We start from the raw sequence: 11,098 nt of genomic DNA on the forward strand, positions 1-11,098 counted from the left end.
GCACATAAAAACACAATCATTGACTGAAAACAATTCCACGTCCCAGCCAACTTCCAGGATCAATGAAATAGACAAAAGCAAGTTCCAAGTTCCATTTCATTGATTATGGTAACTACTGATTATTTTCAATAACAAATATTTCGAAGACTACACAATTCAAAAGTATGAAAGAAAGGATTACTATCAATTGTGGGTTAATCAAACTAAGACAGGTGGCAAAAATGGAACCATTGATTAAGGCAGCCACTGACCGATTTCATTAAAAAACACACTCTTGGAAGTTTCCACACAATCTCACCTTTTGCCAATTTTTGCAAAGACGTTGTGCTGCACTGATAAGAATCGAACTGTAAACATGTGGGCAGTAAAAATTATTTCATCGTTCAACACGGCGGTCATTACACTATTCGAAGCAGCTGAAAAGATTTGATGATAGCAGGACCGTGAGATCAGCAAATTTGAGGTATAAAAGATGATCCTGCGACCACCAGAAGGCACATTTGAGCTTTGGAGTGCATTCAAAGCATCCGGGCAACTGCGAACAACCGAACCATGATTGCGAAGTTACTCCTCCTCACTCTTGGTAAGTGTTATTCATTCAATCGTTGGCTATTCCATTCGAAGGATTTCATCTGCCGTGCAATATAACTAATCGGTTAGTGTGCTGCTTTGTGCTTTACAGTGGGGTTGTGTACGGCGTACCAGTACTCGTACGAGTATGAGTTCCCTCCTCTCGCCCGTTCAACAAGACGGGCTTCGAGTTCGGTGCCTGGGAACCGAACAAGGAGTACGTGTACAACGTGACGACGAAAACCATGACCGCTCTGCCGGACCTCGAGGACTACTGGACCGGCATTGTGACGCACGGCTATTTGGTGATCCGTCCCAAGGATCACAACTACGTCGTTGCCTACATTGACCGTCCGACGTACGCGGCGTTCAACGAGTATCTGCCCCGTGGATACCGCACTGAACTGTCGCGCTTCAACCTGAAATGGCAGCCGATGCCATTCAGCTCGAAGCCCTTCGGAATCTACTACAACAAGGGAGCCGTCAAGGGCTTCTATGTTGAGAAGACGGTCCCCAACCACGAGGTCAACATGCTCAAGGGCTGGGTCAGCCAGCTGCAGCTGGACACTCAGGGAGCGTACGTGATCAAGTCGGAGTTCAACCAGTTCCCGGAGAACAACACCCTCACCGGTGTGTACAAGACCATGGAGCCATCGGTGACCGGCGAATGTGAAACCCTTTACGACGTCAACCCAGTCCCGGAATTCCACTTCCAGTCCCACAAGGAATGGGTTCCTCAGCCCCAGTGGCTCGAGGAGGACCAGCATGTGTTCCATGTTGTCAAGTCCCGCAACTTTGACCATTGCGAGCAGCGCATGGGCTTCCACTTTGGCTTCAGCGGGTTCAGCGACTTCAAGCCAAACACCAACCAGATGGGTAACATCATGACCAAGTCGGAAGTGACCCAGATGTATCTGACCGGCAACTGGTACAACTATACCATCCAGTCGGTGTCCACCGTCAACAAGGTTGTGGTCAGCCCGTCGCTGGTCAACAGCCAGAAGGCTATGGTCTACGCTCAGGTCAACATGACGCTCAATGAAATCACGCCCTACGATAAGTACCCCGAAGGCCCAGCTGACGATCGTCAGGTCTTCGTCGACCTGGTGTACAGCTACAACATGGCTCATGATAAGAACAACTTCGTTCGTCCGGCCAACGAGACCGATGACTCTTCGTCGTCGTCGTCGTCGTCGTCTTCGGATTCCGACTCTGACTCGTCCAGCTCTTCGGACTCGTCCAGCTCTAGCTCGGAGGAGGAAGCGGAAAACTTCAAAATCAGCCCGGCTGAGCAGTACAAGAAGCAGGCTAAGGAAGTCGAGCGTCGTGGAAACCGCAACCGTCGTGATCTGAATGCCTTCAAGGAGAAGCAGTACTACGAAGCGTACAAGCGCGACCAGTACCGTCTGCGTAAGCAAAACGACACCTCGTCCGACTCGTCTAGCTCCGATGATTCTTCGTCCAGCAGCTCTTCGTCCAGCTCTTCGGAGTCGGATGAGCACGACTTCTACAGCTCTTCCGAGTCCGACTCCGACTCGCTGAGCAGCGAGGAGTTCTACCAGCCGATCCCGGAAAGCATGAAGGATGCCCCTCAGACTCCCTTCCTTCCCTACTTCACTGGATACAAGGGATACAGCGTGCAGTACGCCCACAACGTCGATGCCTCTCGCTACGCCTACAAGCTGGCCTACGAGATCGCCGACGAGCTGCAGGAAATCTCCCAGGTCCCCAAGTCGAACACGCTGAACAAGTTCACCATTTTGGCTCGTGTTCTGCGCACCATGCACTACCAGGACATCTACGACGTTTGCCAGAAGCTGTTTGTTTCGCAGAAGGAACGCGAAGAGGGCAGCAACCACAGCGAGTCGTTCGCCAAAAAGGTTGACGCCTGGAACACTTTCCGCGACGCTTTGGCCCAGGCCGGTACCCCGCCTGCCTTCAAGGTGATCAAGGAGTTGATCGAAGAGAAGAAACTGCGTGGTGATGAAGCTGCCAGCGTCATCGCTACTCTGCCCAAGACCATCCGCTACCCGACCGAAACGGTGATGCACGAGTACTTCCTGCTGGTGACGTCTAACGCTGTCCAGCATCAGGAGTACCTGAACACCACCGCTCTCATTTCCTACTGTGACTTCCTGAACCGTGCCCAGGTCAACAACCGTTCGGCCTACAACTACTACCCGGTGTATAGCTTCGGCCGTTTGGCTGATGCCGACTACAAGATCGTGGCTCACAAGGTTGTGCCGTGGTTCGCGCACCAGCTGCGTGAAGCCGTCAAGGCTGGTGACAGCGTGAAGGTGCAGGTGTACATCCGCTGTCTTGGACATTTGGGACACCCCGAGATCCTGAACGTTTTCGAACCGTACCTGGAAGGCAAGATCCCAGTGACCCACTTCCAGCGTCTGGCTTTCATTGTCGCTCTGGACCGTCTGGTCGAGAACTACCCGCGTCTGGCTCGCTCTGTGCTGTTCAAGGTGTACCAGAACACCGGAGATGCCCATGAGGTCCGTTGTGCCGCAGTGTACCTGCTGATCCGCACGAAGCCCCCGGTATACATGCTCCAGCGTATGGCTGAGCAGACCCACTACGACCCGAGCACGTACGTCCGCGCTGCCGTCAAGACCGCTCTGGAGAGCGCTTCCGAGGCTGATGAGTTTGATGATGATTACGAGTTCTCCCAGAACGCCCAGGCCGCTGTCAAGCACCTAAACCCCCGTGACTTTAGCCTGCAGTACTCTGGCACTTTCCTGCGTGATTTTGCCTTCAAGGAGCTTGAGCTCTCGTACCGCATGTACTTCTCCCAGATCGCTGCTGACGACCACTACGTCCCGAGCGGCTTCTTCTTCCACCTGCGCAAGAACATGGGTGGCCTGAAGCGTTTCTCGACCTTCTACTACCTGATCTCGAGCATGGAGACGTTCTTCGATTTGCTCGACAAGCAGTACGACAGCTACAACAAGCACCAGGAGTACAAGTCTAGCGACTATTACTACAAGTACTACAAGCAGTATCCGCACCTGTTCAAGGACTACTTCAGCCAGTACAACAAGAACCACAAGTACCAGAACGATTACTACGAGCAGTTCGGAAACAAGAACCAGGAGGAGTTCCAGAAGTGGTCCACCACCCGCATCGCCAAGCTGCTGAACATCGATCCCGAGGAGGCTGAGGAGCTGGAGGGTCAGTTCATGTTCCAGATCTTCAACGGAGAGCGCTTTTTCGCCTTCAACAACCAGACCATTGAGCAGTTCCCGAGCCTTGTGAAGAAGTACTTCGAGGACTTCGAGGATGGTTTCGCCTACAACATGACCAAGTTCTATCAGCAGAACGTTGTCACCATGGCCTTCCCGCTAGCCACCGGTCTGCCATTCCACTACAGCCTGAAGACCCCGACTCTGATGAAGTTCGAGTTCGAGGCCTCTGCCACCACCTACCCGAGCATTTTCAAGACCCCCACTGGATACCCCGAGAAGGAGAACGACGACTTTATCCATATGCCCCGTTGGTTCAACGGATCCGCTGATGTGAACATGGCCTACTCTCGCCTGGTTGATGCCAAGGTTGGCTTCATTACGCCCTTCGACCACCAGCGTTATGTCGCCGGTTACCAGAAAGAAGTTCCAGGGATACCTGCCATTCAGCTTCGACTTTGGCTTCGACTTTGAGAACAACGACTTTGAAGTGAACGTGCAGCCACTGGAGCCCAAGAAGGACGTGCTACTCTTCCACATGAGCTCGTGGCCGTACACCGGATACAAGGACATCGCCGATCTGCGCCCGATGGCCGAGCAGCCGAGCGTGCACATTCTGCACGATCGCGCCCAAACCACCAAGTCGTTCGAGCAGTCGTTCGGTCAGTCGCTGACCGGCGTTGCTCTGCGCTTCCAGGCCAAGTACGACAAGGACTTCATCGACTACGCCTACCTGATGAAGCACATTGAGCAGCACGACTACTGGTCTGCGCTGGTCTATCCGTTCGCCTCGGAGACCTACCACTACCATCAGTTTAACCTGTACTACGATGCTCAGCGCACCAGCGTGAAGAATGTCAAGTTTGTGCTGCAGCACAAGCAGGCCGACTACGACCAGGACTTCCAGACCGCCGACGTGAAACACCCGAAGAGTCGCCACGGATACTCTGGATTCTACAACGAGTACAACTATGCCCAGCCCTTCGTCTACTACGCCGGAAGCCAGCGCCGACAGGAGCAGTTCATGCGCAACGCCGGTGCCGGTATTCGCAACAGCGACGTCAATGTCTACGATTTTGGAATCGTGTTCGAGGGCAAGCAGCAGAAGGCTGAGTTCGTGTTTACCACCGCCTATGCCGACAGCCCAGTCGACGAGAAGGAGCGTCTGTTGATGTTCCTGTCCTTCAGCCCGTACGTGTCGTCCAGTGCCTTCTTCGAGTTCATTCCGTTCTCTGGCAAGCAGTTCCAGATGTGCTTCTCGGCCACCAACCAGTACCCGAACATGCCCAAGCTCAACTTCCTCAATGTTCTCAACTTTGACAAGGTCGGAAGCATGAACTGGGAGCTGGCATACGGTGAGAAGTGCCAGGGAGGATCGCACGTCTCGATGAAGGGTAAGCTGATCCAGTCGGAGCCCTACCGCCACTTCCTGCGTATCTCCGAGGCTGGCCAGAGCTGCAAACAGCAGATGGACCAGGGATACTTCCAACTGCCCGCATGTCAAAACGCCACTCGCCAGGCCGGATACTTCGATCAGTACTCGTTCAACTTTGAGTACAAGGATGTCTCGAACTATGCTAAGAACCTGACCTACCAGTTCTTCGACTACGCTCGTTACTTCACCTTCCCGTACTGGAACGAGGACTACTTCTTCCAGGGCAAGCACAACCAGTTCCAGATCGACTTCCAGCTGGCTCCGTACTTTGATTACTACAACGCTTCCTTCTACGGATCTGACCGTAGCTTCGCTATCCAGAACTACCCGATCGAAAGCGAATACGCCCGTTACTTCTTCTCCGTCCACCCCGACTTTGACTACTACGAGCGCATGTTCAACTACGCTTACCGCGGAAACTACCATCGTAAGTATACTGGCGGAACATCATCATTATTACACGCTCCAAAGATACCAATAATTGTTTTCTTTCCTCTACAGCATCTTGCGCTGTGTCGAACAAATTCGTCAACACCTTCGATGGAAAGACCTACGACTATGAGCTTGGCAACTGCTGGCATGTTGTGCTGCACACCGTCAAGCCTGACTACTATTTCTACGCCCAGGACTCGCACTTCATGAACTCGGACTACGAATACAACTGGAAGAACGGCTTCGGAGAGGATGAGCAGATCACCATCCTGGCCCGTCACGGCGAGGACAACCAGCTCTTCTTGAAGGCTATCCTTGGCCAGTACAAGCAGAACGACTACAACATCGATATCATCCCCCACGGACACGAGCTCCCGATGGTCTACATCAATGGCAAGCCCCAGCAGATCCACGAGAAGTACGCCGTCGAAATGTACACCAATGATGATGGTGGCGATCAGCCGCTGATCCGCGTCTATGCCCTGCCTGGCAACGAGCTGGAGATCAGCTTCCGCGATGACGACATCAAGATCGTGTTCGACGGATACCGTGCCCGTTTCTTCGCCGACCAGTCGTACTTCAACAACTTCGTCGGTCTTTGCGGTACCAACAATGGCGAAGGAGAGGACGACTTCATCACCCCCGACCAGTGCGTCATGCGCAAGCCTGAATACTTTGCCGCTTCGTACGCGCTCACCGGCATGAACTGCAGTGGGCCGGCTCAGGCCTACTTCACCGAGTACCACCAGAAGGCTCAGCAGCACTGCGTCAAGCCCCAGTACTACTTCGGCAACGTCATCAGCGAGCAGGAAGCCGGACGTCAGCGTTACAACTACTACTACAAGGACTTTGATCTTTCGGACTCATACTCGTCCGAGTCTTCGTCGTCGTCGGATGAATCTGATGATTCCAACTCGTCCTCGTCGGAAGAGCGCAAGCCGAACCGTGAGCACTTCTTTGAGAAGCAGCAATACACCGAAAAGGAGTGCCCCGTGAAATACCAGGCTCAGTACGTCGAGCAGGGTGACAAGATTTGCTTCACTAGCCGTCCGCTCCCAACTTGCGCTTCGCAATGCAAGGCTACCGAAAAGGCTCCCAAGTACGTCGATGTCCACTGCCGTGACGCTACCGATTCCGTGGCTCAGCTGTACAAGCAGCAGATCCGCAAGGGAGTCAACCCGGACATGAGCAACAAGTCGGTCACCAAGACCGTCAAGTTTTTCTTGCCCAAGAAATGTGTGCACGTCTACTAAAAACCACAAATCAAACTGAAACTCCGAGCCAAATGAACCGTTTGTGAAAGAATCGAAATCAAGCATTATGAAAATGTATAAAAAAATGGAGGTGTATTTATAATAAAAAGAGCATTTTATGAAAACCTATGGTCTAAAGAACTTATTAAAACTAAACTATCTATCAGCAACCAGTTGGTGAACTCGGATGAGCAAATATACTCGTCTTAACGGGATGTGCCAACACATTTTGGCATCATGTAGTTGTAATCCTATACAGAATAATTGGTGAATATTACAGAGGTATGGAATGATAATGGCTCAATATTAGTTTTTCTGAATAAATTGGATTGTCACATGAAACTATTGGTGATTTGTTGTTCCAAATATAGGTAATTCTATTATATACAACTGGGAAGCACAAAATTTATTTGACGATAATATTTAATTTAATTAGGTTTATGGTGTTTCAAACTAGCTTTGATAAGGGCTGTGACATAAACTTCTACATTTTCTCGGTCTTGTTTGATTGTTTTGTACAAATCAATGTTATAATATTGGGGGAAGATATTAGGTTTTATATTTAAATAATTGACAGTTTTACTTTTTGCACAATTTCGTACGAAATGAAGTCCCGATTCCTCAATAGAAACATTGGTTTCTGAAAGTTTTTTTTTCTTTATTTTTATAGAGATCTTGAGCCAATTGGCCTCCTTCGCCTCTTGAAGAAAGTTAAAGAGTACATGGCTAAATGAAAATATTTCCCGATATCATATTTACTCCTTTTAGGGTTATAGTAAATGTGTTTTCCTTAGTACTATAAGTCGAAAAACTCGCAACATAAGATTTGTTAGGCGAATATGAATATGGCAATACTAATTATGTTTCGTATTATGGCAATACTAATTATGTTTCGTAAATTGCAATAATGTGGATGGTGCAAAAGCGCAAATGATTTGCTATTATTAGCATATTGTTGGCATCAATTTCATAGTATAAAAATAAAACTGCATTTTAATATATGGCTTGCTCAAGGTTACTGCGGTTCCTGGAATAGCATAGAGTTGTCTGCCACAATTAGGCAAGTTGTTTTTAGGCAAGATTTAGGTTAGGTTTAGGTTTTTGGGCAAGATAATGTTTTTAAAGGATAAAGGATAAAACAAATGTATTGAAAGGATAGTACACATCGATGCAACAGTAAATGCACATATACAAATAAAGAAATAAAAGGCAACAGCTATGCAATTGTATTCTTCCTTCTTGGCATATTCCCCTTATGGTTTAAAATTTCGTATGGACCAAGTTCTTTATAAAAAAGAATGTCTATCGTAATGGGTATACAAATATAATTTACATTAGATAATGTAGCTAAATATCTGAAAGTGGTATAATCAAGAAAATATGAAAATTATTTTGCTTTATACAGTAATATTGACTTACCATTCCTTCACATAACGACACTCGAACGTTTGATTGTGCATCACCTACAACACTGCCCTTGTAATAGCAACCTTGAAGCCACCTACTTTCTTCGTGATCCTCGGGCTTGCGTAAAGTTTCGTTTGGAAAAAAATGAGTCACCTGTCAAATGGCAATAGAGATTTTTTTAGTATGTCTATGTTTAAAATGTGTTAGGGGATGCAATCATGTTATGATAATTCATTTTCAAGTCGAGATAAACAATAAAAGCCAGATTTTATTTGTAATTTGAACATCTCATCCTCACTTATGATGTCACACGTACTTCATTCTTCTTACCTTCATATCCTTATGAATAAATTCTCCGTCATGCGATAATTTAATATGCATTCTGATCCCAAATACGTTCAGCTCGTACTCTGGATGAGGATCCCAGATTTTTGACGATCTACTTCGAAAAGCACCAGTGGCATCACGGGCGACATCATGAGCTAGAGGTAATTATTCACAAAGATATAGTAAACATTTATATGTCAGCAAGACCAAATGTGATAGACGAAGTAAAACTAAATGCAAAAGTAAATGAAATGCTTTAAAGTGTTTGTATTTTGCTTATAAAATCCTACAAGATTATGCTTGCTTACCTGTTTTGGATTCGTATAACAGATCATCTTGATGCAAGGGCCGCGCTATTTTGGTAATGTACGCAAATTCCGTATCGTTATTTACTTCATGCGCCTGCATCACATCGCCATTATCTATATTATTGCTAATAATACTATTGGTACTAATGTGGCCATCAGATACTGATGGTACTATCCTACTGCTCCCGCTGTCATCATTGACTATAGCTACTCGCAAGGTCGATTCTCTCACTGCAGCTTCTGTAAAAACATATGTAAAGAAGAGCAATTAGTTTTTGCCTAAAAACATTATTTTTTAAAAACTAATTTCAAATTAGCCAGACTCATGGTACAGTCGACATCTCGTACGATTTAACAACATGAAAGTCATGGGTTCAATCCCCGTGCCGCCATACGTAGGACTGACCATCCTGCTATGGGGGGTAATACATAAGACACTGAAAGCCAACCCCACAAGTGGTACAGGCAAGCCTTGACCGACAACGGTTGTTGAGCCAAAGAAGAAGAAGAAGAAGAAGAAGAATTTCAAATCATGTTTTTGATTGCAAGTCTATACTGTACAGCGTACAGTATGCTGCAGCAGTATATGCATCTTTCTTCACGTTTCTTTTTGCTTGGTAAGCATAAGGATGCGCTCAAAACAAGAATAAACATGTGAAAAAAATGTTTTCGAAGCGAAACGATCTACCGGCAAATTTTTGGTAATTCTGATGTAGGTCATCAAATTAGACGATTTTTGGCCTTGCACGTTTTGCCTAAAACATTCCACCTATACATTTAGGAGGTCCGACACTTGGATGACGGTATCGTTTTTCGAATGACAGCAAATATATTTCATAAGCCAGCCGTTGAGATCAAGCAATGGTACAGGAAACACAAAACAGTGTGAAGATTAACATTTCTACACAGTCCAATGCTGGAGTAGACGGAAGGACCAGGAACCACGATAAAGTGGAACGGTAAAATGGTCTGGTCGGTTAGTTGGCTTTTATACAATCCAACACTATCCAATGTTGTGCAAGTGTATGACGTATGTTAACTTCACATTCTGCTTCCCCTCACATAGCAATGGTCAGATTAGGTATTCTAATCTTCCCAGAACCAGTAAAAAAGCATCTTTGGTGTGGTCCTTTAACTCTGACAGAGGTCAGCATCAAAAAGTTCGCTCTTAAGCCTTACAAAGCGAATATGAAAGCAAACCGTACGTATGAGCGGGGTGAAGATTTTGATTTTTTTTTTGCTAGACTTAAATAGGATGAACACAAGTAAGAAATTTTAACGGAAAAGAACTCATAACAATATTACCCAATTAAAATACCATCACGGTCTATCAGTCACTAAGAATGATGTTTAAAATAAAGCAAAATTGTGCCGAATCAACCCCTCATCTTTATGCGTCTGTCCAGCTGAAGGTCCGGCCAGTGCAAACCAAACGCAATCAACCAAACCCATAAAAGGAATGGTTAAAACCACAAATATGTAGGGATGAATAATCGTCCTTACGACCAGAGTGCACGCAGAACGATCATTTTAATCTGCTTTGCAGTCCGTGTTTAATTAATCGCTTCTTTCATCTTTTGCGACGATGATGCATTCGAAAAAAAAAACAGTCTGAAAGATAAAAAGTGCATTTTGATGCCGCTTAATACGATCGTACTTTCCTGTTAGTTTATAGACAAACATTTTTGCACCCGACCGCCCGACAATTAATGATTGTTTTTATCTAAATGAGCGCTAATGGAATGCCGTTAGCGTAAATTAAAATAAACCAATAATTCGAAGAAAATAAATTGCATCTCTCATTCTCGCTGCTCTTGCCCTCTAGTCCTAGTTAGGTATCTTCGAATAATTTCGCTGTTAAGCAAAATTTTTTTTCTAAATATGGTGGCTATGTTTGCGCAATTGAAACTAGAGAAATCACTGCGCATGATATACTAGTACAATTCAATAAGTAATAAGGTATCCATCTTTGTAATGAACCTCAACGCTCAAATCATCGTAGATTCAATAGAGTATGAAGAAAACAATGCACAATCTTGAAAATATGATCATTAGCATAAATTGGCCATCACTGTCATGTTGTCGGATGCCCGTGCCATTATCGAGCTTAGGGAGTCATGGGAAGAAATAGCGAAAGAGGAATCCAAACAACTGTACCAACATATGAGTAAGGTA

The 11,098-nt window shown here is 46.5% G+C and overlaps 1 pseudogene; it reads left to right on the forward strand.

Moving 5' to 3' along the window:
- Positions 1-505: 505 nt before the first annotated feature.
- Positions 506-7,010, forward strand: LOC120898612 (annotated as a pseudogene).
- Positions 7,011-11,098: the final 4,088 nt, after the last annotated feature.

This window comes from Anopheles arabiensis, chromosome 2 (assembly GCF_016920715.1).
Source record: "Anopheles arabiensis isolate DONGOLA chromosome 2, AaraD3, whole genome shotgun sequence".
Lineage (NCBI taxonomy): Eukaryota > Metazoa > Arthropoda > Insecta > Diptera > Culicidae > Anopheles > Anopheles arabiensis.